The sequence below is a fragment of the Toxotes jaculatrix genome, chromosome 22, assembly GCF_017976425.1.
Source record: "Toxotes jaculatrix isolate fToxJac2 chromosome 22, fToxJac2.pri, whole genome shotgun sequence".
In the NCBI taxonomy this organism is placed as follows: Eukaryota; Metazoa; Chordata; class Actinopteri; family Toxotidae; genus Toxotes; species Toxotes jaculatrix.
In genome coordinates, this window is record NC_054415.1 from 7,119,817 (window position 1) to 7,145,223 (window position 25,407).

The 25,407-nt window shown below is 43.4% G+C and overlaps 1 protein-coding gene across 1 annotated transcript in view; it reads left to right on the forward strand.

The window, feature by feature from the left end:
- The window catches only part of plxna4 (plexin A4), a 251,605-nt gene that overhangs the window by 38,177 nt on the left and 188,021 nt on the right, over positions 1-25,407 (forward strand). The window lies entirely within an intron of this gene.

Genomic DNA, 25,407 nt, shown 5'->3' on the forward strand with positions numbered 1-25,407 from the left:
GAGTAAGGGCTGGGAATTGGGGACTGCTGGATTGGGGAAAGGATAGTAGTAGTAAGGCAGATTGACTTTCAGGCAAATCAGCTGAGTTGGCTGTATTTGTGGGAGGAAGAGGTGCATGTGTGCATGAAAGAGAGGGAGAGTGAAAGGAGGAAGTGTGTGTACCTCACCGTGGAGAGAATTTGAGTGTATGTGTGTGTGTTTTTGAGGAAGGGGGATCAGGAGAGCCCCTGAGGGGGTTTTATTGCCAGAGCCAAGCCTATCTGGTATCTCTCAACATCCTCCTCATCCACTGCACCATATATCACACATACACTCGTATACACCCAGTATCAGGAGTATCCGCTGTACTTTTCCTTCACTTTGGACTTGTATAAAATCCAGAGCCCTGGGGGCAGATTGTAGCACACATCAGCATGTTGCAGAACTTGCTAGACAGCACAGATCAGCATGTTGCAGAATCGATTAGACAAAGTTTCTTATCTGTTACTTGAGGCAAATTGAGGGATCAGAATGGGATGAAATACATCATTTATTAAGTGATTTATATAACTGCATTATATACTGTATCAGTGCAAGATGCTTGTTGTCTCGTTTGTTTGACTTTACTAACTTTATATTCTAAATTTGATTATCACATTAGTGATGATAATCACATTTATTATTAGTCATTATAGGAACCAGAACTGGGTTGCGCTGGCTTTGAGGCTCCTGTTGAATTTTGTTAGCTGTAGCACTGGTGAACATCTTTGACCATGACTGTCTCTTCCCTGAGAAACATGTCACACTCTATGTGACAGCAAAGCCCTTGGCTAAACAAGATTTGTCCTCCTCATAGTTAAACAGCACTGGATAAACTGGGTTTTGGCGTGTTGTGGCTTCCACCTTGGACTCCCCTCAAGCCCCTGTGCCCTCTTCCATGTGGCAGCCCTTTTCTGGGCTAATGGGATGATGCACCGCCACTAGGTGTGATAGAAGGGTGGTAGCTCCTGTGCTTTTACCCTCCCTTTCTCACACTCACATACACATACATCGCAGGGCCATGACTGAGACTAATTCTGGGGTGGCTGGGCCATTGAGCCTCACTGGCTCTGGGAAAACAGCATTACACAGAGAGGAGGGAAGATGAGCTGAACGAGAAAGATTGGACAGAGATGGAATATACTCCCGAAATCCCTATTTTAAAGGGAGATAAATTTAAAGGGTTGTAGACAGATGAAGGGACAGAGATTTTTTTTTTTTACCAGTACGCAGGCTTTGTTTTTACATTGTTCATTTTTGTTGATTACTGGTCCCTGCTTGTGTTTGTTGTTGCTGTTTTTGTTCCGCACAGGAGCAGAGTGATTGAGGCAGTGGTTTTCCATGTTGTAAGACAATAAACAACACGTAGGCAGATGTTTCAAACGGGGGAAATATGTAATCGTATTGAATGCTTACTGCTCATCTGTGATGATGAGAGTGAATTAGGGAGGGGAAATTTAGTGGCTTTGAGTGCTAAAAGTATTACAAGCTGTGTTTTCCGAACATTGTTTTTGCTTCAGGATGTTAGAAGCAAATTCTGTTCCTGGTTATCTTCGTGCTTTTCTTTTTCCTCTTTCCCTTGGCCTCTCTCCAGACATCCCTCTCAAAACCACATATTGGCACTTGAGAGAATCGCGTCTGCCGGCTTTTGGCATTGTTCTCATTCAAACTCGACATGAATGAAGATCAGATTGTGCACATATGGTATATTCAGGAAGAGAAGGCCCACAGACACACACCGTCTTTGACAAAAGGTGATCAATATCCTGTGTCAACACAGGCATACACTCTTGCACACAGCCCCATTACAGCCCCATCCTCCCCGCCCATGTACATACTGCCCCTCCCCTGTTGTTAACTGTATACCATTAGATGACATCACAGGCAATAAAGGACAACAACAAGACAATAAAAGGTCCGAGCTTTAGTCCACCTCCTTCATCAGTTACTTTATAACCCCTCAGCTAATGGATGTTGATTTATATACACTCCTCCACCTTACTTGTTCCATCCCTCAGCCCCCCCCTCCTCCTCCTCTCACTCAGATATTCTCTCACCCTCTTTTGCTCTTTCTGTTTTTTCAGCGTTATTTATGATCCTGTGACTAACACACCATCCTGAATAAATATAAGCATTACAGTAAAGGAGAGCGAATGGACTTTAATGCAATGGTGTTTACAGGCTCACATTTATGACATCATGAAGTTGAGTTGGCCAGGAGACTGAGTGAATTAAATTCAATTTGCTTGTGAAATAGCTTTATGTAATGGGGGGTAGAGTAAAACTTTGCGAGTATAACATGAGGCCTGTGGATCAGAGTACACACAGGGTTGTATACCTAGGACGACCGTCATTAACATAATGTATTCTCTTAAAGCTATCTTTAATTAACACAACTGCATACTTAACCCCAACCTCTACCTTAACTTCACCCTAAACTGCAGATCAGTTGAAGATGTACAATAGTATTAGAGACAACAAGAGAAGAAGGATTGTGTGATTAGGCCCTGTTATTATTATGTATCTTCATGTAATGCTGGTCCATGAAGAGAGGACATAGGACAGGTTGCCCTGGAGTCTAGACAGTAGTGGTGGTGGTGGTGGAATGGTTCCCCCTGGAAAAATCTGGAGATTATTGTGGTCAGGGGGGTGTGATGGGTTGTGCAGTGCAATGCAATGAAAGATGAGTATAAAGATGATTGTGAGGGCGTGGGAAAGCAGAAGTGACAGAGAGTCTGGAGGGTCAGGCTGGATCGGAAAGAAAAGGCAAAAATTCATCAAAAGAGGAATAAAGGCAAACTGGAGAAAAGATCTTTCATGTTGAACTTTAACCAGTGCTCAGTATTAACCTTAACCCCCAAAAACAAGTCTGTACTCTCAAACAGTTCTTTGAAGAAGTAAGGGCCAGCCAGAATTTCTTCACTTTGCCATCATGGTCTACCTATTTCAAGTTTGTCCACACAAAGTTAGTGGTACAATACAGTGCGCAGACTGAAACACATACACAGAAACCAGCCCTTGCCTCAAACGTCTCTGCCATGTGCTGAGTGACTGTGCTGTGTAAAGACTGTATTGACACACTCTAAGCTGAGTTTCTTAAGACCCTCCTGTCAGCATAAAACAGGCAGTGCTGTCAAATCAGTAGAATTGTGCACATGCCCACAGCTACAGCCATGTTTGGACTTTACCGTCTCACACAGGGCTTAAAACCCTCACGTCACACGGGGCTTGCATGATCTGTACACCTCCATGCCTTTTCCTATCTCTTTCTATTTCCACCTCACTTCTGGCTCTTTTGAGTTGATAGAATGTCTTGTCCTCTGTACTCTTCAGCACACTTCCCACCTCTTTCTCCTCTTATTTCTTTGCTTCCCCTGCCCTTCTCCACCTGTATTTGCCCTCTCCTCATAATTTCCCTCTTCCTTTTCCCTTCATGTCTTTCCCTCCCTCGGTCTGTCTGTCTATGGCTGAGTGGAGTTGCTGTGAGAGCGCTTTGATGGCTACCTCCTGCCATTGGAAGTGAATGGACCATATGGCTTCTGTCAGCCTGTCTGTCGGTCAGTTTGTGTGTGCGTTGGTCTGTGGCTTAAGGAGGAGATGGAGATGTGATGGAGATAAAAGGCTGTGGCTGGGTAAGGTTTAAACCCATTTACTGCAGGTCAGTGCACAGCAGTAGGTCAAGGGGAAAGCCGTAACCCCCTGCAGGCTTTAGTTTAGTTTCTGGTCATCTGGTCATGCTACACATTTGCATGAGAGGTACACGTCTGTGCACGCACTTACGTGACACTCATTGCACACAATTGCATATATTGAGATAAGCACACATGCATGCATCAGTGAACACTTAGACTCAGCAGCCCACGTACTCACTGTGGGACAAATGCTGGCCCCTGTACCTCCATGGGGCCGTGGATGGAGAGGTGGACTAGGGGACGAGAGGGTGGTGTGGAGGGAAGAAGTGGAGAGAAAAGAGAGCGAGGAGATGAGATTGAGGGCCACCTGCCGAGGTGCTAATGCATCTCCCCTCTGTCTGTCCCGATGGGGGAGCATTGGCGCTCAATACAATGAGCAGCTAACCTTGAACTTGACATAGACAGAGGCACGAAAGTGAGCAAGGCATGGCATGCAAAGGTTGTGAGGTGGAAGAAGCTGAGGATAAATGTGTGTATTTGTTTTTCTGCGTCCTAGATATTAGCAGTTTATACAGGTAATGTCTGAAAAAGCAGACTTGTATGCTTCTTTGAGTGATGGCTCTGAGGGGAAAAAAGAAAGGGAAAAAAAAAACATGTTTTCCACAGAGCATTTGTCAGTATTTGGCCAAAGGCGAAGAGCAGGGTGTTGGGTTGTGACAATTCATTCACCTCTTAACCACTGCCACTACTTTTCAATCTGTCCCAGTCAGACAGAGAAGAGGTGAGAAGAAGCAAACGCACAGAAAGAAAGACAAAAGAGATGGAGGGGAGAAAGGGGAAAGCAGGAAGAATTTGTGTGACAGGGAAGAGAGATGGAGAGCAAAACAGAAAGGTGAATGAATGGTAGGTTGCAAAGCTATAGCTTTTTGAAGAAAACAAGAAAATCTTGCAGGGGTAGTGTAGAGACAGACAGGGAGACCTGTCATTTTAGGTTGTCAGGGGAGATGAGCGTGAGCGAGAAACGGGTCAATTCCAACACTGAATGGTTAATGTTTGTTGTTGGGAAGGGAAAGGTCAAGCTCTCACTTTTGACTCAACCTGTCAGGTTCTCTGTTTCATACTGTGTATGGCCCACTCTCTCTGTCTCATTACCCCTCTCTCCATCAGTCTTTGCTTTAACTCCCTCTCCTGTGCCTTCTGTCCATGCCTCACATGATTTATTGAAATCATATAGATTTTTTCTAGTAAAAAAACCAAAAGGCCCATACAAAATACATGTAGTTTGACATTCTCTTCTGTCTCACCTTGCTGTGAAGATATTATGAGGATACTGGTTTCTATTAGCAACTCAAAGGCTTTGTCGTGTTAAGAGGGCTTACTAAAAAATTCCACAGGATTTACGAGTTCACTTAGCAACAATTTAAACCTTGCAGTCCCATAAGGAAACATTGGTTTAGATTTCAGAACCACACTGATTGAAATGTTGTTGCTGTTTTCTTTGAACGTATCACAATTAATGTTGAATTTCTGTGGCGCTCCCTGTCTAATAAACGAACGGGGGCCGTCCTACGAGCTGCCTTCCCTGTCAGCACAATAGATTATGGATGGATAAATTATGTGTTTGTGAGTGTGAGAGGTTTTATTTGAGATATTTATTGCTCTGGACCAATCCCATATGTTTTGTGGGTTGATTGTGTCCTTGTTTTGCATGTGTGTGTGTGTGTGTGCTTGTCTGTGTATGATGGGTTGGTTAGCCCCAGATGCAGATTATTGAAATGGACTGAGCTGAGCCGTGGTCAGTGGAGCAGAGGATTAACTGCTTAGAGCTAATGATGAAATATGCTTTAGGACAGACAGGCTTCGCGTTCGTGTGTGCTGTGCGCGTGTGTGTGTTAGTGAGTGGACAGTGGTTTATGATTTTAGAACACAATGATCTGCACAGGTGCGCACACTTTCACACACTGTTACTATTACCCTGGCCAGTAGCCATTACAACCCCACCCAGTAATCCAGTGGTCTGAACTGCTGCCGCATTCATGCACTATTCCCAGAATCTCAAGTGTTCCCATACTATTGAGTATTCCTCAGCAGTCTTCCTAGTTGCCTTGGCACTGTGTGTGTGTGTGTGTGTGTGTGTGTGTGTGTGTGTGTGTGTGTGTGTGTGTGTGTGTGTGTGTGTGTGTGTGTGTGTGTGTGTTTTGCTGCTCCCGCAGCAGCACACGCTAAAGCATGCTCAGTCCTGAGTTGCCATGGTAGCACAGCCTGCTCCACGTGCATAGGATAGAATGTATAGACACACACACACATATCAGAAAGTATGTTGTGATACACGGTACATAATTCCCGGGGAAGCTCACAGCACTGTGCACACAGTGTAGACATTATGCTGATACAATAGACTGAGTGAACATTAGAATGATCTGATGTGATGATAGTTGGCTGGTATTCAGTGACAGGTGCTGTCCACCTCACAGCTCCAAGGCTGATTGAACACACAATATTAGTGTGTTGGTGTTTTCGTCTCGCTGTATTAACCGCTGTCTGTTACCCAGCTTTGCTCTGCTATTTGTTGTAGAGATAGAAAGGCATGTCAAGGGGAATCTGTCAGTAGGAACCCCCCCACCACCCCCCTTCACCTTATGCTTCTTTTCTCAGCTTTGTTTTGGTCCTGGCCAATCGTTTCTCCATACATCTTCTGTTGGTAATTGGTTGGTGCACAATGTTTGCCTAGGCCTCCTTCCAAGTTCCAGTTCCTTCTCTAGATTTAGGGAGCCGGTGCATAGTCTGTGTGTGTTGTTTTGTACACGTACAGGAGTCTCTGTGTGTATATATTAGTCAGTTCCGTGCAGAAAATCACGGGAGTTAATGAGAAGTGAAGTCCAGTAATGGCCTGGGAAGAGAATCAGAAGGTAGTGCTCACAATCCCCACAATACTTGCTGTGCCTGCTGCCAACACAGAAAACCTCATCCAGCAGCCAGGCAGTCTGACTGGGCAGCAGGCAGAACCCATGCTGTATTCACCGAGGAAGCCTTATCGTTCACTTGTAGAAGGATATGGAGTAGAGGTGGAGGGAGAAAAAGAAGGAGATGGGAGATTAGGAATGGTAGATGGGGTGGAGAGAAAGAGAAAGGCAGGGAAACTGGGCATGGTTTGTGGGTTGGAGGATGAAACCGATCTGGAGTTGAAAAATGACAAGGAGGAGATGAAGGGAGAGATGGTTAGATGGATGGATATGTGGTGGAGAAACAGAAAAGACAGATGGAGAAATGTGGAGAGGGATATATTCTTGGTAGATTGAATGAGCACGGTGAGGTTGAGAGAGAGAGAAAGTAGAGATGGATGGATGCAGAGATAAATAATCAAAGAGAAAAAAATGAAAAGGTAGAGGGATACAGAAACAGAGAGTGAAGTAGAAGAAGAGAGCAAAGGGCCACCTGGGAGTGATAGAGCGTGTCATCCAGAGCATTACAGAATTTACTCGCACTTCTGCACGCACACACACACACACACACACACACACGCACGCACGCACGCACACACACGCACGCACACACACACCGAGACAGTGTTTAGTTGATGAAAGACACGAGGGAAGAGGAGGAAAGCAATCTCTCCTCTGATTTAGACAGAGTATCACATGGTGCTCAGGTTAGCAAAGAGCAGCCAGTGTACACTCTGCCTTCCTGATTCGACAGATACACAAAGTGCCCTGATATGGTGGATGACATTGCCTGTGCGTTCAGCATGTTCATGTGTGCGCGCACTTGGTCGTATGCAAAAATAGCTGTTCACCTCAAGCGTGTCAGGTGTGTATTTATAGATGCCATTGCTGTAGCTTGGCCTTATCCATCCCTTCCAGAGCTCCTTTATAATTGATGAGCTGCCAGGGGCTGAGCAGGGCAATAGCACACACAGACACACACACACGCACACGCTCACACCCAACCAACCTTGGTAACCAGCTGCTTCAGTGCAGGTTGACACCATGTTTGCACATACATGCACACCAAGTCAGAAGCGCTCGATCGCTTTAAGCTCATGTGTTGCTGCAGTTTGTCGCCAAGGTGAGCCTCCAGCAATGAATCATGGTCCATGTAGTGTAATAGCCTAAATGCTGTTTATATTGCTCTGACTTGCTGATTAGCTGCAACAGCTCTTAGTCAGAGTGAAATTAAACTACCTCGAAATGTCAACTCGATGTTACGCTGCTGGATATTTTTAATGTTTTTCTAACCTTCCTCTGAAATTTAATTAGTATTTAGACACAAGGCTTGTAGAATTTTTTTTTTTTTTTTACTATTTACACAGATCATTTCTGAAATGGAAAGCAGGGAGAGAGTGGATGAACCGCTACAGAAAAGAGAGCACGACAGAGACAGAAAGAGTGAACATGGCAAAATTGGCAAGCAAGAATGATGGGTGAACGCTAGAGAGATGGAGAGAATGTCGAGAAAGGGTAAAGGGAGACGGTCTGATGGGAGGAGAGGGTGAGAGTGGTGAAATAGAGTTTGATGTTCATTTCACTCTCGTGAGTCTGCACCTATTGAGAAGAGTACCAGTATGTGGCAGCCTATTGAGCTGTGAGTGATTTGAGTGGCTATTCTGTGCAGTGTGTATGTGGAGTTGAAAGGCTTGAGCCAGAAGAGAAGTTGGAGAGAGAAAATGACTAACTTCAGTCTGATCTTTCTGTTTCCTGGCAGTTTGAACTGCAGTTGACTCTGATGTGTTGCTGGCTCAGGGTTAAGACAAGGTTGGCTGCTGAGACAGATGAGTCAAGGTCTGGGGACATAAACAAATCAAAGGGCTGACATGGAATCTCGAATCTGTGCTTTGATCGCAAGTATAATTTGCTTGTCGTATTTTATCTCTTCACTGGATGGTTTGTCTAGTACTTCAGCAGAAAATCTCAGGCCTAGAGGAAGAACAGTATTCTGTCAATTCATATGACTTTTGTGTCCTAGTTTGTGTATTTTTTCCCATGTCTGGATGGAAAAACTACAGCAATCATGTCATGTTTTGACTGATAAGTACATAGTGAAATCTACTTATGGTGTGAACATAACAGACACCATTTAACTCTTTCACAGTCCAGTACAATTGTCCTCCCATGTTTTTGTGAACCTTGTAATGGTGAATTTTTGACGAGGCTGATCCTGGTGCTTACAAAGTAATTTTGGTCTCTGCGCATTGACAATGCCTATAATCTGAGCAAATGCCTGCTGAGCATTGCCGGACCAAAGTGAAAATTGTGAGTTTGCATTGTTAAGCAAGGAAATGTTTGATTTGACGGTCATTTAGTTAAATATCTGTGTAGCTTTTCATCAGTGTCTCAGATAGTGGAGAATACAGTCTCATCAGTTACAAGGCTCAACAGAAAGGTTTGTTTTCCTCTTCCTTTAATTTTTTTTCTTAATTTCTTCTTGTACTTCTCTGCCTCTTTCTAGCTTCATGCTATCTTACTCTCTGCCTCTCCCCATCCTACATTTTTCTTTATCTGTGATTCTGTCCTTCCTTCCCTCCCTCCTTTCCTCCTTCCCCTACTCTCTTTTCTAATTAACATGTTGTTGTGTGGCTGTCCACCGAGAAAAGCTGGCAGCTTGTGTGTGTGCTGCTCACTGAGGGTGGCTTTGCCAGGCGGGCATGGGGCTTGTCTCACAGAACAAGTTAGACTTAGTCAGACTGTCTTTGGGTTACCAGTCCTCACTAACACTGGTGTTTGTGGATCAGAAATATCATATCACAAGCGGTCCAGCTTCGAGATGCTGTAAAGTCCAAATTAAAAGTTAGCAACCTAATTTACTAATCTTTGTGATAATAATAATAAAAACATTCAGTCCCTGGAACAAATGTATTCACTCATACATAGTTTAGAGTTGGCATGGGCATTTTATAACACTGCCATCCAGATGACACACGATAATTCCTAACTGGACACTTTCAGACGTTCTTATTCATGCAATATATCTTAGGGTTTCTCTCCTGCTTGCCTGTCAGGCTCACTCTTACACTCTTAAAGCCTAGATCTTCTCAGCCAATTCATTAGCATCCCTGTTAACATTCTTCGGCCATATCAAGTCTGTGTCAAGCCAGCAAATGGGAATGTAATTATGTCCAAGCTTTCTCTCCCTGCTTCTCTCTCTTCTACTGATGGATCACTGAATAGGTAACTACAGACAAACACTCCAACCGCTGCTGTCACCCACACGCAGACGCACACGCTTACACATTTGCATAGACTTCTCATGTCAAAGGTGGCTGAACAGTTAAGAATCATCCTCCGTGGCTGCTGCTGAAGGGAGACGCTACTGCCCCCCCCCCCTTTTTTTTTTCAGTGCATTGGAAGAAGCGCTTGAATTGGCATTAATTACTCTTGTATAGCAGACTGTGAAAGCATGGGCTCTCCAACACTTAATTAACAATTAGCAAAGGTGATTTATCGTTAATTAAATGGTATAGAAAAAGTTTATAGTAGCTGCACCCCAACAAAATTACAGTGTATTAATTATCATTTCAGTTTCGTTTCATGCGTTGGCATTTGCCTGTGTGCGAGTACCAAATCATTGCATGGTGATTGTTAATTTGTGTTCCAGTAGTGGAAAATCAATACAGTGTCTAACAACTAATCACACAGTCTGTTTCTGTATAGCTCAGTGGATGGATGGCTAGCAGTAACCCTGCCAGGGCCAGAGTGTAATTTCCCATCAGTGCCTCCCATACCACAAATTTATACCCAAGAAGAGTGATTAAAGCACTCGGAGGATAGAGGCAGAAAAATTCTGCATTTAGCCCCACCTTTCATTATTTAGTTTTCCAGACATAACCAGCCGCTCCTAAAGGTTATGATGATGAGGGATAAGTGAGGATCAATGTTCTCTTCATTCCAGGGCTGGTTTATCAGGAGCAGAGTACTCCTTTCTGAGTATGCGTTACTTTCTCTATCATGTCACTCTACACAAACTTTTGTCTCTTTAGTTCATAATGGATTGTCACAAAACCGTTGATGGATGACAACTTGAAACAGATCCAGTTTCTCCCCATTTTGTATCAGTAGTAATGCATGCAGCAGCCATATTTCTACAGCAACACTCTCTGGATTCTCTGGATTCCTTGAATTTACAAATCCCTCTTGCTCTTATTCTTTGTATCTTTCTATCTTTGCTGTCTCCATCCTCTTCTTTCTGACCTCTCTCCCCTCTCCAAGTCTCTGTGATTTATGGCTGAGTTTCTGCAGCTATAGAGGACACACCACTGCAGGTGAGCCCTCTGCCTCCTCCCCTCCTCTCACTACCTCCTTCCCTGCACGCCTGTAGCCAATCATTGCACACTATAGGTCTCTTGAGGCGACTTGTGCCCCCACATACCTCTTTCTCTACCTCTCCCTTCTCTCTTTCTCTCTCTGTCTTCCTTTCTTTCTCTCTCTGCAGAGATCACTTTGCCTCACAACTGGGTCACTCTCTCTCCTCCCTGCAGTAAATGCTAGCAGCCAGTCAGGGAGGTAAGGCTAAGCTAGGCTGCACTCTGTAGCAAGGCTCAGCTGCAAGGGAGACTTCTGAGACTGCAGATGCAAGGGTGTACTGTCAGGGGGGTTGCTTTTGTTTGCACATGGTGGGTGTATTGAAACCTGTTGAGAAGGCATGTAGACTGAGGTGGCAAAGTGTGTGTGTGAATAAGAAGCATAAATGAATGACACATTTCTTTTCCACGTGTTTGTTTGTGTGTATTGGTATATTCTGTCTCATGTGTTTGGAAGCCTCTGTAAACCACCACATGTATTAAGTCTCTAGCAAACATCAGCTGCATTTGCCAGCACCTGTTTGTTTGTTTGTTTTGGTTTATTTGCACATTCTTATATTGCTCAGCTATTCCTCCTACTCATTTCAAGAGCCCCTTTTTATGCAGCCTGTTCAAGGCGGGAATGTTGTGCCTTTTACTCTGCCTCGCCGTTATGTATAAAAGGTGTGAATGCCGAATGGGGGCCATCGTTGTTCCGGTAATAAGCCAGCAGCAGAGTTAGTCACAGAGCTGGATCTACATCTGTGTAAAAAGGGAGAGCCGCCATGGTATGACGGGACGCCGGCGCTATGTTGTGTTAACACGTCACAGCTCTGATTGTGGATTGCTGACATGCTATCTAAAACCACACACAGGGGCAGCATTATGCCAGCGTTGTGTGCTTCAGTGTGAACAAGCAAAGCCGGCATCATGAGGGGGCAATATAGCGGGATCTCTTTAAAAGGGCCTACAGACACACATGCATATACTCACACGTGCCTTCTAATGTAGCTGCAGTGCTGTCATTGAGTTGCGATTTAGATTACTCTGACTCGCCTATTAAGCGGATGCCAGCGTAAACATCTTTAAAAAGGTCCCTGGGTCTCTCTGTCTGACATTGAGACTTTGAAGTGTGCCTCAGGTTCCAAAGCTGCTTCACAGGCACAATGTCAGGAGAGCTGGAAAGTAAGAGAGACTGAAGGAGGAAATAAATGTGGTTTTCAGGAGGAATAGACTGAGAGAAGAATGCTGGGATTGATATGAAAAAGATGGCAGAGGCAAGTAAAAGGAGAAAGAGAAATTAACGTGTAATCTTGCACACCTATCCTCACAGTCCTCTCTTTTCCCCTCACCTCTTCTCCTCGCCCTTTCTTTTTCCATCCTCAACACAGACCTTAATAAGTGGATTTTTATCTCAGCTACACCAGCGCTCCCAAAGGATTATGGGATTTTTTTTTTCCCCCCTGCTGCACACACAGAATGGTAATTGCCAATCTGCAGTTAGAGACACTCCTTGTTTTTAAGGAATAAGGCAGAATTGGTGAAAAACCTCAGCTTTTCAAAATGTTTGTGTGCGTGGTCTTATATATTATCTTAGCACCTGTACTACCATCACACAGCTCTAATATGTGTGTGTAGCTGAGAGTTCACACAGGGTCTCATCACTGTCTAGACTAAGACACATTATCAGTGACCTCTGCCATCTAAAGGTGCAGCCTCCCCCTTTCTTCTTTCTCTGTCCTCTTTTCTCTAAAGCTTTCCTTCTCACAGGATGGGATGAAAGGTGTGGTATCCAAGTTCAGCTGTGCATGGTGTTTACAAAAAACCATTCTTAACATACACACGCATAATTGCTCACAAACGTGTGCTGTTTCTGTTTCCCTAACATTACACACGTGACACTCACGTGGCGTGCTGTGGAGTAAACCCCTCCTTTAACCCCATTTCCCCACACCCCCACCCCCCATCATCTTTGTCTCCTGCCAATTAAAATAAAGGGAGAGAGCCAGTGCAACACTTCATTAGTTGTTTTTTTAGGAGAGCAATACTCCCTGAGCTCAGAATCACAAGCACACACATGCTCAAAACACACTATTTGTGTTTGTACACCTTTTGAGCAGTTGCACATTAGACTCAGTCACTGCTCCTGCACAGCCTCCCTCTCTCCTTCATTCTCTCCGTCTCTCAGCAAGTTCCAGCTCTTTCCTGCTTGATATTCATCCCTGCTGTGAGACCGGACTTGTGGTTTGTTTAACATGGATAACAAAACAGACCTACAGCGTATCTATTAGGAGAGTATGCAGTTCTTACAACATTCATCACTTTAATAGAAGCACCCAGCCTGATGTGAGAGCAGTGACCAGATGCGTTTTTAGGTATGGATTGTGTAAGTTGCGAGAGAAAGATGACCCTTTTTTGTACAGTACAATGTTCTTTCGCGAGCAAAGGGATAAAAAGCTTTGGGAATACCTGTGTTCCTCTCACATCTGTCATATGACATCAGCCAGCACAACCTCAGTCCAGTCACTGCTCACTGCTGTAATAGTGAAAGATGGATTTAGGTTAGCCATCACAGTTGCACTGCAGCCCCATAAACTAGAGCCGTGTATGCTGAAAGAGGTGTGTGTATGTGTGTGTGTGCACGCATGTTTTAGTGTGTCCTTGTCTCTGTAGTACCTGCCTGAATCCTCTAAAACGCCAGCACCATGGATATTTTTTATCCCTTTCTCCACGTCCTTGATTCCTGACACTTGAGCATCCTGGGAAATTTGACTTCCAAGGACACTCTGATGTGCACACTCCGCAACCCCAGTTTCTTTATTCTCTGTCTGCTTTCATTGTTGACTAAAACTCAGCGCGGCATCTCGTCTACTACACTCCTCCCTGGAGAGGGAGCCCTAGTTTTTGCTCCCCATATGTAATCAACTTCTCCCCTTTCATTAAAGTTAAGCCCTTAGCACATAGAGGAAGGGGAAAAAGCTTAGTCACCGAATGTGCTGAATATCAATCAGGGGAAGAGTTTGGGTAGAGAGAGAGGATGCAGAGAGGATGTAAGAAAAGGTGAAGGGCACATAGAGAGAGTCAGGACTGGAGCTTAAAGAAAAATAGGTACAACAGAGAAAATTTAGATGTAATGGAGACATCCCTTAGTCTCATTTCAGCATTCCTCCCATCTTTTTGTCTCCATCTTTGAATAAATCTCTGTCTGTGTCTGTGTTTGGCTAACAAAGCCATGAAAGAGCCAGGCAGGCACGTGGCTATAGCTGTTCCATCTGGTTTGGCTCTCCAGATCTCTCCTTGTTAGGCCATTACTGCCGTTTAGTCTCAGCTGCCCGCTCCTACAACTGGCAAACCAACCAAACCACTGTCCTCCTCTCCTTCTGCTGCCACCATCATTGCTTGGCTCTGGTCCGCAGTAGCAGCTTAACTGTCAGCTCCAAGTCCAGTCCAATCAGCTTTGCAGCCACATAAAAATTGCTGTTAGTCTCAGAAAAGTAAAAACCCAAGCAGTGTGTGCATTCTTAGCAGGAACTGTTCTGATCGAAGGACTTCATATTTGACCAAACCCTGCTGTGCACACAGACGCTGCTTACTTTTTGGGAATAACATTTTATTTTAGATTTTTTTTTTTACTTCAATTAAATCCACAAATGCAAGAATGAAAAGTAACTAAAAACGAAACACAATGTTCATCTTTCTTTCATCACATTGCATCATCAGCACATTTTAAATATGCTTTTTAAAGGTGGATGCTGGTTTAGCTCTATTTATTCTCACAAGTACCTTGTGTTGTGATACAATGCCCTACAGTTTAGGCTCTGATTCCCTAGCAGCTTAGCACGCTACAGATGTAACTGCGTGTGTTAGAATGTGTTGGCAGGCGCCCTGATTCACACAGTGTGGGCAACAGACTTGGCTGACGAAGACACACCAAGGGAGACACGTTCCGAAATAGAAACATCAGTCCCGCACTCCTCTATCCAGACGGATGGAGAACGAGGAAAACAGGGAGGTAGCAATGGGTGCCAGAATACAGAGAAAGAGCTGCTGCCCTCTTGTTTTGCACCTCGCAGCTTTCCCTACACGATTGGCTGATCTGTTTGTCAGTTTCTCTAATGTTCATATTCTTTCTGATATTGCGCCGTGTTGTGCCTCCTTTTCCCCTCCCTGTGTTAATGCCACTCCTCAGTGGAGATTTCTGATTCTGCACTCCAGCCTTAATGGTTGGAGTGCTAACAGCTGCTGGATAAGCTACTCGTTTCTGATTTGCTCATAGGGCTAATATATCTACCAGTAGCTGACTAATGAGCTTGTGATGCCAGTTTGGGAGCAGTGTAGTTTTTGTGGGTGGAGGGATGGTGGGTGGGGGTGGTGCATTTTGGATGAAATGCAAAATGAACAAAACGAACAAATGAGGAGGAGGAATGGAGGGTGCATTCCCGTCTCTTAGGAAAACATTATTCAGGCTTCATTTGTCCCTGAAGAATGCCTGCAAAAGTGCCAGAGCACTCCAGAGCTCTGACTAAAAAAAAAAATCAGTTTTTCCTTTTTGCTTATGAATACGTTAGATGATATTGAAGATAAATTCTGTCTCCGCCTCCTCTTGTCCTTTATTTCCTTTCCTTCATTGATCGTTGACTATAATGCTTCCTTTTAGTTCTCCCTCTCCTCTTTAGTTGAGGAACAAAATAAATACACACACTTTTTGTCCCATAATTGGTAATTATTTTTAGTTTCTCTCAGTATCCTAAAAGGGCTGTTTTCTAAAACTGGAAGTCTGTAATGAAAAGGGTGTTTTATCAAAATTTACAGCTAAGGTGTGAAGCTACATTTTAAATGCTCCTAATAATACATTTGTCGCATCTCTTAAGTGGATAGACGCTGAGAACGATTTAGGCAAAAGGCTGTAAATCATGAGATTTGTTAACACTTTGGCAGATAAAAGTAGCTCAAACCAGACTGAACTGAACTGTCGATGCTTTTGCAACATCACCAAATAACTGGCAAGTAACTGTGGGAAGAATTAGTTCTCAGTGTTATCAGGGCCCAGTATACTATGTCCACGGTCTCTGTGCTGCTCTCTGTGGAGAATCCAAGCTTGTTCTCTCATGCAGCACTTTGTTCTCAGTCAGAAATAACGCATGTTTACAACACTATAACTCTCTGTTTAAGCAAATCATCAGTCACACAGCTCCCACATAAACACACATGGATGTGCCATTGTGGAAAATGTGCACACATTGAAACACACTGCGACACTTAGCTTCCTCATGTTAAATGGCCACTAATTCTCTGTATCAGGGGATTATACATAATTGATTTATGGATGAGGAGTGAAATTACTCATCAGTTGAGAGAAAAAGGCATTTTGTCTTCAGGCTGGAGTGTGTCAAACTGTATTCTGAATTAACAGAAGAGATGTGCTTGTTCTCAAGGCCATCTATAAAGCCGTGTGATTCAGTGAACTGTACGTCTACTGTACGTCCAAAACTTTGGTTCGAAACATGGTAACAAATGCTACAACTGTAAGCAAATGGCATTATGTAGAAATTGTAATCACTCAAGACACTCAACCCTGAGGCCAGTGTAATCAACTAATTGTTGCTAGTAGTTCACTGTGTAGCATTTTAAAGGGATTTCACTGTAAACAGCTTTTGTCTCCTTCTTCTTGTTGGCCAGAAGGCTCTTGGCTAAGTAGACAGTATATACACTTTATAAATCCTCCTCACTGACTCTCTTCTGTGTTTGTTGCTCAACTTGGTGTAGTTTAGAAAAAAAAAAATGGATCACAAGCTATGAAATTGTCCCTGCCTTGCCTCATACTCACAAACCGCAATCACCTTTTTTTCTGTCTCAGTTGGATATTTCCCCTTGTAGCTGTATGAGTGTGTGCTTGCGTGTCAACAGAAACCTGAGCCAGCACTGAACACTAACTCATCAAAGGCAATTCATCGTGTTAGCATACAGGAGGAAAAAGGATCTGTGTCTACATCACAGTTGATATGGCAGATCCATTTCAGTAGAGTTTGATGTTTTTCCTGGTACCTCTGTTAATAAATCCCTGTTTTGCTGAAAGTGGAGGCATTTTTCCCCCCTCTTGTTTCCTGTACAGTGATAGCATATCTAGACTGCTGCTGTTGCTAGGCTCTGTTGCTAGGCAACTGTTTATCTACTATTATGGGATTTGGTGGGGCTCAATGGGCAAGTTAGCACGGACAATTTGGCCTTCTGTTTTGTACACTACGCGATGTCATATTATGCATATTCAAGTTGGAAGTGTGAACATTCTGCTGCAGTGGAAGTAAACAACAGCTGCAAGTCAGCTGCTGCCCACAACATATTCATGCGTAACTATACAGTACAAGACCAAAAACAAAAATAAAACATGCAAGGCAAGATCGTAAATCTTTTAGATGTGCACAAGATACTCTCTTTCTCTCCAACACTCAGAAACAGTGCCAGAAATGTTGTTTGTTGTTGGCAGTGGGAAGGTATGGTGCTTAGTAAAGTGCAGGGGAAGGCCAGGTGCTAATTGAGAGCTCAGCTATTTATACAAGAGTGACTTCTATTGTATCTCTCAACCTGTCCTATCCACACAGTGCACACACACACACACACAAACTCCCCCCCATTCCTCTACCTGTCACTTGGCAATCGATCGTTTCCCTCGTTCTCGGTCCCTTCAAAGGTGAGTCTCTGACCTTCCCAGCCCATCCATTAAAAGTATTACTGTTCAATCTAATCTAACACAAGCTACTGACCTATCTGCACACAGATGCCATGAAAACACACACCACCACCACCATTATATCATCAAAGTGGGCACACTCAATGTCAACTCCAGCAGTGTGGGCTCACCGTTGGACAGGGAAGGGAGATGATTGATGCCAATCAGTGGCAAATTTTCATGCCAGTAGGTCTGTGAATAGGCAGTGATGGAGTGAATGGTTAATTTCCTTACAGGCCTAAGAAAATCTCTTCTCCTTTTCTTGTGGGGAAAGCGACACAGGCTGTGTAAGATTTTCCTGATGGCCTTCACATTTTCCCAGTATGAATTAGATTAATTGCGTGGCTTGGATATAATGGGCACCTATTCATGGTAACTGTGGTGATCTATGTCTAAATCAAAGGAATTACTTGTATATAATGTATAGAATATTTGAATAAAATAATTCCTCAGCTCACTAACATTAATATTTCCCTGACATGTCAAGTATGATGTACTTCTTCAAGCTCTGCACAACCTTTTACAAATCAGTTGTTTTTTTCGTGTATTAAAAACAAGCAAGCAAACATCTTTTCCACAAGAGTGCTGGCAAAGGTTAAAGACTTTCTCAGAACACAAGTATAAACTAGTTGCTGTGAAAGCGCTAAGCCATAAATCTTAGCTTGTCTTGTGAAACTGGCTTATTGCACATGACATGGATATGTTTGTGGGTGTGTTTACGCAAGCTCATGTTTGCTTGTGGATGTGGTGAATCACACATAGTAAGTGAAGTGCTTTTACAGAAAATGAGCTACCATAAAGACACTTGAGGAGGTCTTGTATGAGCGTGCATGCATGTGTGTGTGTGTGTGTGTGCATCTGCGTGTATGTTGTTAGGGCCTCCGTCCTGGTGATGAATGAGCCAAGGGGTTGAGTAGAGGACAGTGTCTATAAAACACCCAGACATCCTTTTCCCCTTTTCTCCCATCCTCCATCGTTTCATCTTCACTCTTTTTGTCAGACTAAAATCCCCTTCATTTTTTTCATCCCTTCCCTCCCATCTCTGTTTTTTTTCTCCAGCACGTCTCTTTCCCCACAAACCTCTTCTCTGTCTGTGCTGCTTCAGCTCAGGCGGCAAATAAATGAGTGCAATATCATTTTACGGGACAGCGACTTCAAAGTTTCCCTCTGTTTGGAACACCTAACAAGTCAAAAACCCGAGGGGACAATGCAAGGAGAGACAAGTTAGGGAGAGAGAAACAGAGGAGGGGAAGTATGTTTGGTGAAAGACAGACAGGAGAAACAAGCCTGAGCTAGTGAGGCTTTTTTAAAGGAGAGAATGGGAGACATAAGGAGGAGATCAGAAGGGAAAGGATTCATGAATGAGAGGATAGAGGGATTGAACAGTGAATAGATAGAAAATAAGGTTTTGATATAGAATGTGAAGTGATGAACATTGACAAAAAATGTAAAGTGACTTTCCGTTGGAGCATGCCGCCAAAGTTTGTGGAAGTGCTGTGACGCACAGTACAATATATGAAAATATTCTGGGTTAGTTCTGGTAGAATTTGGCAGCTGTGGAGTAGTGTTTCCTTTCGGTTTGCAAGAACAAAGTGTTTTGACTTTGCTGCAGTTATAATTTATGCCTCTCACTGGCTTCTTCTTCATTGTAATGGTGGCTGATGCTCATGGGTATTGCAGGAATTAGAGCCTTCTGCTATACTAACAGGAAACATGCGATTCTTCAGAAATAAACAAAAAATGATAAAACTAAAGCCAATTCATAAACCTATAGCAATCCAAGTCAGTTCTTTTATATTAAGGAGCACTGAGGATATAATAATAGTTAGCTTTGACCATTATGACTGTTTTTCTTTAACCTTCAGATCTCAGTCAGCAGCCAGCACCCCACACATACACTACATAGACGCTACACCCTCAGCACCCACACCAGCTCCCTGCCTTTATATCATGGCGTCTTGCCCTTGTTTGTGCCAACTACCCCATACTGTGCCAACTAACAACCTCCCTGCAACCCTTCATACAGACACAGACTAATACACACACAGGCAACTGCTTCCCCCCCAAACCAGCTGAGATAAAAAGGCTGTGGATCACACAACTGCTAAACTTTGATCAATCTGGCAACAAGTGTAAATAGGATCATTAATAGGGATTTAGCAGGGGGCTGCCATCTGCGATTAGACATACGCAAACACGCACATATGTTTTTTTCAGCCGCTAGTATTTTAAATTGCTGTTTTTGCTGTGAACGTGCACACACGTGCAGACATATTTCATTTTTCTGTTTCCAGAAAAGGAGAAAGAGATGGGCAAATGTGGTGCAAATCAGTGAATGTCATATATTTTCCCTGTAGTCTATAGTATCATGTGTCTCTCATGGCTGTCTCCATCCCCGGCCTTTTTCCCCTCATACACAGCTCTGCTCAGATTACAGCCATTTGCCACATTAGATCTGGTTCTAAACAAGTCTCAATCCAATTCAAATCCACAAATCAGTGAGTATTCCCCGTCTTAAACTCCTTAGATTTCTATTGCCAAGACCAGATTACATCGCTTTTGTAACCCACAAAACCCACTGCTGCTGTGGCTTTCCAGCTGCAAGCCTCTTATCTATCAAAACGGACTAATGAGTTTGAAGCTGGCCACCACCAAAGCCAACGCAGAGAGAGAGGAATCTGGCCTATATTGTACTGAACATGGTTGGTTGATACCTCTGCAAAAAAACAAAACAAACAAAAAATAAAAAAGTGTGTGATCATAGACATGAAATAGCAGGATAACTGTGATCTCCCTGCAGGGGTGAATAAGGATTGTCATTTCAAAAAATCTGTCTTGCCAGCTCTGACTCTTTAGCCCTCTTTAGTAATGGCTTTTATTTTTTTGGCACTCGTCCTTTTTTATCTTGTGTAATTTCATTTCTAAGCCTTTTGTTTGCATTTTTTTTGTCCCAAAATGTGATAGAATTAAGTTGTTTGGTATTTTGGTATTGAGCTATTCAGTTGTCAATTTACTCAACAATAACAATGGATCATGACAGGAGACTTAAAAAGGCACCGGACCAGTGGCACTACTCTTGTTTAATAACATTATCTTTATTCATTCACTTTGGCTTCCCTTCTGCGTTAAGATCAATTATGATGAGCATGTGTTTATCCAGCCAAGGTCATATAGTATCAGTCTATTGTTGAGCTTTTCAGAATGGTTCTGACCTCCACCCTCACCTTAACCTCCCGAACCTTGACCCCTGACCTGTGACTCCTGTGTTATCTATAACATCATTGTTTGTCCAATGAGTGAGGCAAAAAAAAAAAAAAGACTGGGAAGCGCAGCTGCTACTAGTTGTTTTAATAGGCTACTTAGGCTTTACAAGTCTGAGCTTGTGTGTTTTGGGTCTTCGGTATCTTTTTTTGTTTTTTTTTTCCTCCCTTATTCATCTCTTTACCCCACCTTTGTCTCCCCCTTATTCTAAAATAAAACGAGCCTGGCAGTTGGCATTTTGCTTTTTGGATGGCAGGCGTCTTCCCCCCCCCCCCCCCCCTCATGTTCAATTATTCATGCGGAAGTCCTCACTCCCCACAGCTATGCAAGGTAGAATACACACACACACACACAGAAAGAGAGACACCGAGCTCTGTAAATGCATGTGCCATGTGTTGGCAGTGATATTTTTGGGGCTTTGTTTTGGTAAGGGGAACTGGCAGCTCCAGTATAGAGAGTGCAATACACAAGTGAGATACTATTATTGGAGATGAAGGCAAAGGGACTTCTATTTCTCTGCCTCTCTCCTCTGCCTTTTATAACAGTTTTGACGTAATTTTCAGGGAGACTTTAGACCTGCTCTCACATTATCACAATTCCCACCTCTTTTTTCCCTCTATTTGAGGTTCTTTTTAACACTCCGATTGTCCTCACTTTTATATTTTTGCCTTTCTTTTGTGTATTTGCCAGTCTTCCATTATGCTCATCAAACAGTTCATCTCCTTTGTTTCTCATACTTTTCAGGTCCTCTTGTTTCTCATTCATCTGTTTTTCCTCTTCAGTCCACCTCATTTCTATGCTCTGCTCATTTTTCATTCATCTGTTTTTCCTCCACAACCCATTCATCTCCATACCCTCGCCATCTCCTTGTGTGTGCAGCTTGATGTGCCTACCCTTCATATCCACCGTCACACGTGTTGTTATTCTCTCTCAGTGCTATGACAGTGTCTCTGGCAGGGTTAGGTAACACTGTGCAGTGTATCCTACTGAACTGCGGTGAATAATTCAGTCAACAGCACATGAGGCTACGCTCTCAACTGGAATCATAAGTTACAAAATAGTGTATGTACAAAGGAGAAAGTGTGGCATCGGCTCAGCAGTGTGTGTTGATGAGATGCGAGAGACTCAGGTGTGCCTGCAGATTTAGCTTTCTTAGAAAAGAAAATCAACATACAGCAAAAAAAAAAAAGTTAGCACCTGCTATACTACATTTTATTTCTCCAGTATTATGATCATAGTGTGCTGATATGTGACATAATGTGATAATTTGGTGCACCTTTGGCTGCCAAACGGTGGGTTAGCATATGTGCTGTTTTAAGTAGCTGGGTACAAAGTAGTCAGTCAGAGTTCTTTTTTTTCAGCAGGAATGGAGGAGGGAGATAGTGGGAAGAGAAGCATGCTTAGGGAGAGGAGATGAGTCAGTGGGACAGAGGAAGGACAGCAGGAAGAGAGCAGAGGGAGAATAAAACTAAACAGGAAATCAAGGTGACTTATAGGGACTGAATGTAAGAAACGGAGGAGGCTGGATGAACTGAGGAAAGGGGTGATGAGAAAGGAGGAAATAAGGGACAAGTGAATGAGTGAGTGAAGGAGTGAGGAAGGGAGGGAGGCATGGACAAAGGACTCCTGATGTGAGTCATCCAGCCAGTGAGAGATGGGTCACCATGGACACGGCCACTGACCCCGCACTGATGCCCGATCTATTGATCCCATTAAAGCTACACCTCAGTGTTTCTGTTCCTCCCTTTCTCTGTGGTTGCTTTCCTGTCTGACTGTATTAATCTTAATGAGATCAACAACTCTGCATCTCTCTTTGCCGCTCTCTTGTCTGTAGTGTCTGCACGCATCAGTTTCTGTCTTTCTGCCTGGCTCTCCATGTACATCTGCCTTCCTGTTTTAGCATCTGCTTTTCTCGCTTAATGGTTTGCTGCCTGTCGTATACACTTAAATACACAATACCCAATAATTTCAAATATGTTGTTTTGTTGTCTGTTTTGCCTGACTCTGTAGTCAAGGTTTTCTGTCTTTATTTCTTTCTCTCTATCCTTCTCCCTTCTTTTCCATCTCAGTCACACAGTAGATTTGAAATATTTGTCTTTTGTTAATTGGGCTCGCTGCAGAGAGCCTCTGAAAATTATGTAAAGGTCATCAGTAAATGACTGTGGGTTTAGTTGTACTGTATATTATATACGTGTGTGTCCGTAGGAGAGAGAAGTGCTGTCCGATTACTCAACAGTGAGATCATTCGCAATTAGCCCCCTTTGTGCTAATACAAAAGGTTATCAGCCACGTGGCAGTGCGTGCACACACACACTCACACACACACACGCACAAGCATCCTCATTTAAAGCCATTAAAGTTATTTCTGTAGGAAATGTCCTCGGCGGCGAAGCTTTACCATTCTACGCCGAGACTTGATTAGAGGTTGATTTAATGCTCTCCAAACAATGAGCTCCTGTTTATTTCCAATTAGCATGATGGATGCAGACCATAACAAACATACTGCCTTCCTCTTCGTTCTTTTCCTCTCTCCCACCTCATATCTCTTTTTTTTCACCTCCTTTCTTTCATTTAATGGCAGTTTTCTTGGATGGCACTGGCATGGCAACAGCACGCTTTGGCATGAGTGTTGCCATGGAGGAGAATTTTAACAACTGTGCTTGTAACTTCCCTGTATTACTTATTAATTGGATGTTCATTGTCCGTAACCTGTTTGAGCTTGACTCTGCTTTATGTTAACTGGTGATAAGGTTTTTTTTTCTGAATTTCCTGTTTCTTAGGTCACTAGTAGTGATTTAAAAGGATTTTATTTCTATAGCTTTCATACATTTTTGAAGACACTGTAGGTTTCACTAGATACATACAAACAGAGTCAGGTAAACAGTTCCAGTTAAGCCCAGGCAGTAGTTTTCCTCCAATAATTTATGGAGTTGAATTATATAAACTCTGTAATCTGTATCAAATATAGACTGGGAAAAAAAATAGCACCCAGGGAGCCCCAAGCTATCAGTCTGCCACACATTCACCTTGACACATCCCATCATTTAGAATCAGAAGCACTCAAAGCTCTATTTGCAGGCAAAGAGGGGTGGCAATTTTATGCATTTTTGATCTGAAACTTGTACAAGCTCCTTTCCTCTCCATGCTGGCTTTCAATAAATTCAGATGATTTCCCGTGTCATTAAATGCTGAATTTGACTTGCAAATGGCCTCCTTGTGCTTTCTATGAAGACGAGATGAATGCACAGTAGACACACACACTCGTATATCCAGACATGCAGAGGCAGACAGCCAGCACTCTCGTAGCTCATGTTTAATTAAGCGGTTTGTCTGTGAGAGAGTGAGTGATGGGCCTAGTACACTGTTACCTCAACGTGTGTTTTCTTCAATAAACTTTTCCTTTCACTACTCAATATCCTGTGGCCCTATAGGGGGCAGTACATATTAGTGGCCTCTTTTGTCCTCTGCCAGCATGACCAAGGTAAACATCCTCTTGGATTATCTCTTTCATTCTTTATCTTGCTCTCTTCCTCCTTTCACCCCCCTTTCGTCCCCCTCTCTCCCGCCTTCTCATCCTCTTTCACACTCACTCCATCTTGATTCTGTCTCTTTTTTCCATCCCAGAGATGAAAGCCTCCCCACAGCTCCTTTCACTCTTCCTGAAGCGGTCCAAATGAGGTAGCTTATCTGATGAATTCCCTCTCTCCCTCTTCAGACAGAGACACACTTGCACACACACATACACACATGCAGAAACATATGTCTTACTAGCATACATTCTTACAACACTGGCTCGTACAGCCATAAAAGGATCCGTTCTGTGTATGTACACATTCTTTTAAAGGTCCATAACTCATGTATTCACCATATAAACATATGCATAGGCTGATAATAAGGAAAACACCCACACAGACACACATACGGTGTGCCTGGAGGCATGGCTGGCCTGGTGGGAGATTCGGGGGCCTGGCATCGTGGTATGAGGTGCCTGGCGTCGGGTCCCCAGGGGTGGCAGCCTGACTGTGATGTCAGGTTATTGGGCTCCACACAGCAATGCCTTTTGGTCTGCTCTGTAGGGGGGCATGAGGGAGTGCATGCGTATGACGGCTTTTATTAAACAGTAATCCCAACAGCTGTTGTTCAACCAAGCATCTCCCCTCCCCCCAGCTTTCTTCCTACCTTCTTTCTTTTCCTTCCTTCTTCTCAGGCGTCTGTCTCTTTTCCCTGTCAGAGCACAGCATGAGCCAACTAGATCCACTGGAGACATACTGTTAGCAACCTGCATATCCACCCTGTCTCCAAAACGTTATATTCAGATACAACTAATTTATATTACCAAATTTGGAAATTAACGTAACTGAGTATCTGCAAACTGCCAATGCAAAATGTTTGCAGCCATAACCTTGACCTTAACAACATGTGGGCACAGGACACAAATGTCTCCCTGTGTGTTGATGCCTGTGAATGTAATTCAGATGGCAATTACATTTCCTCTC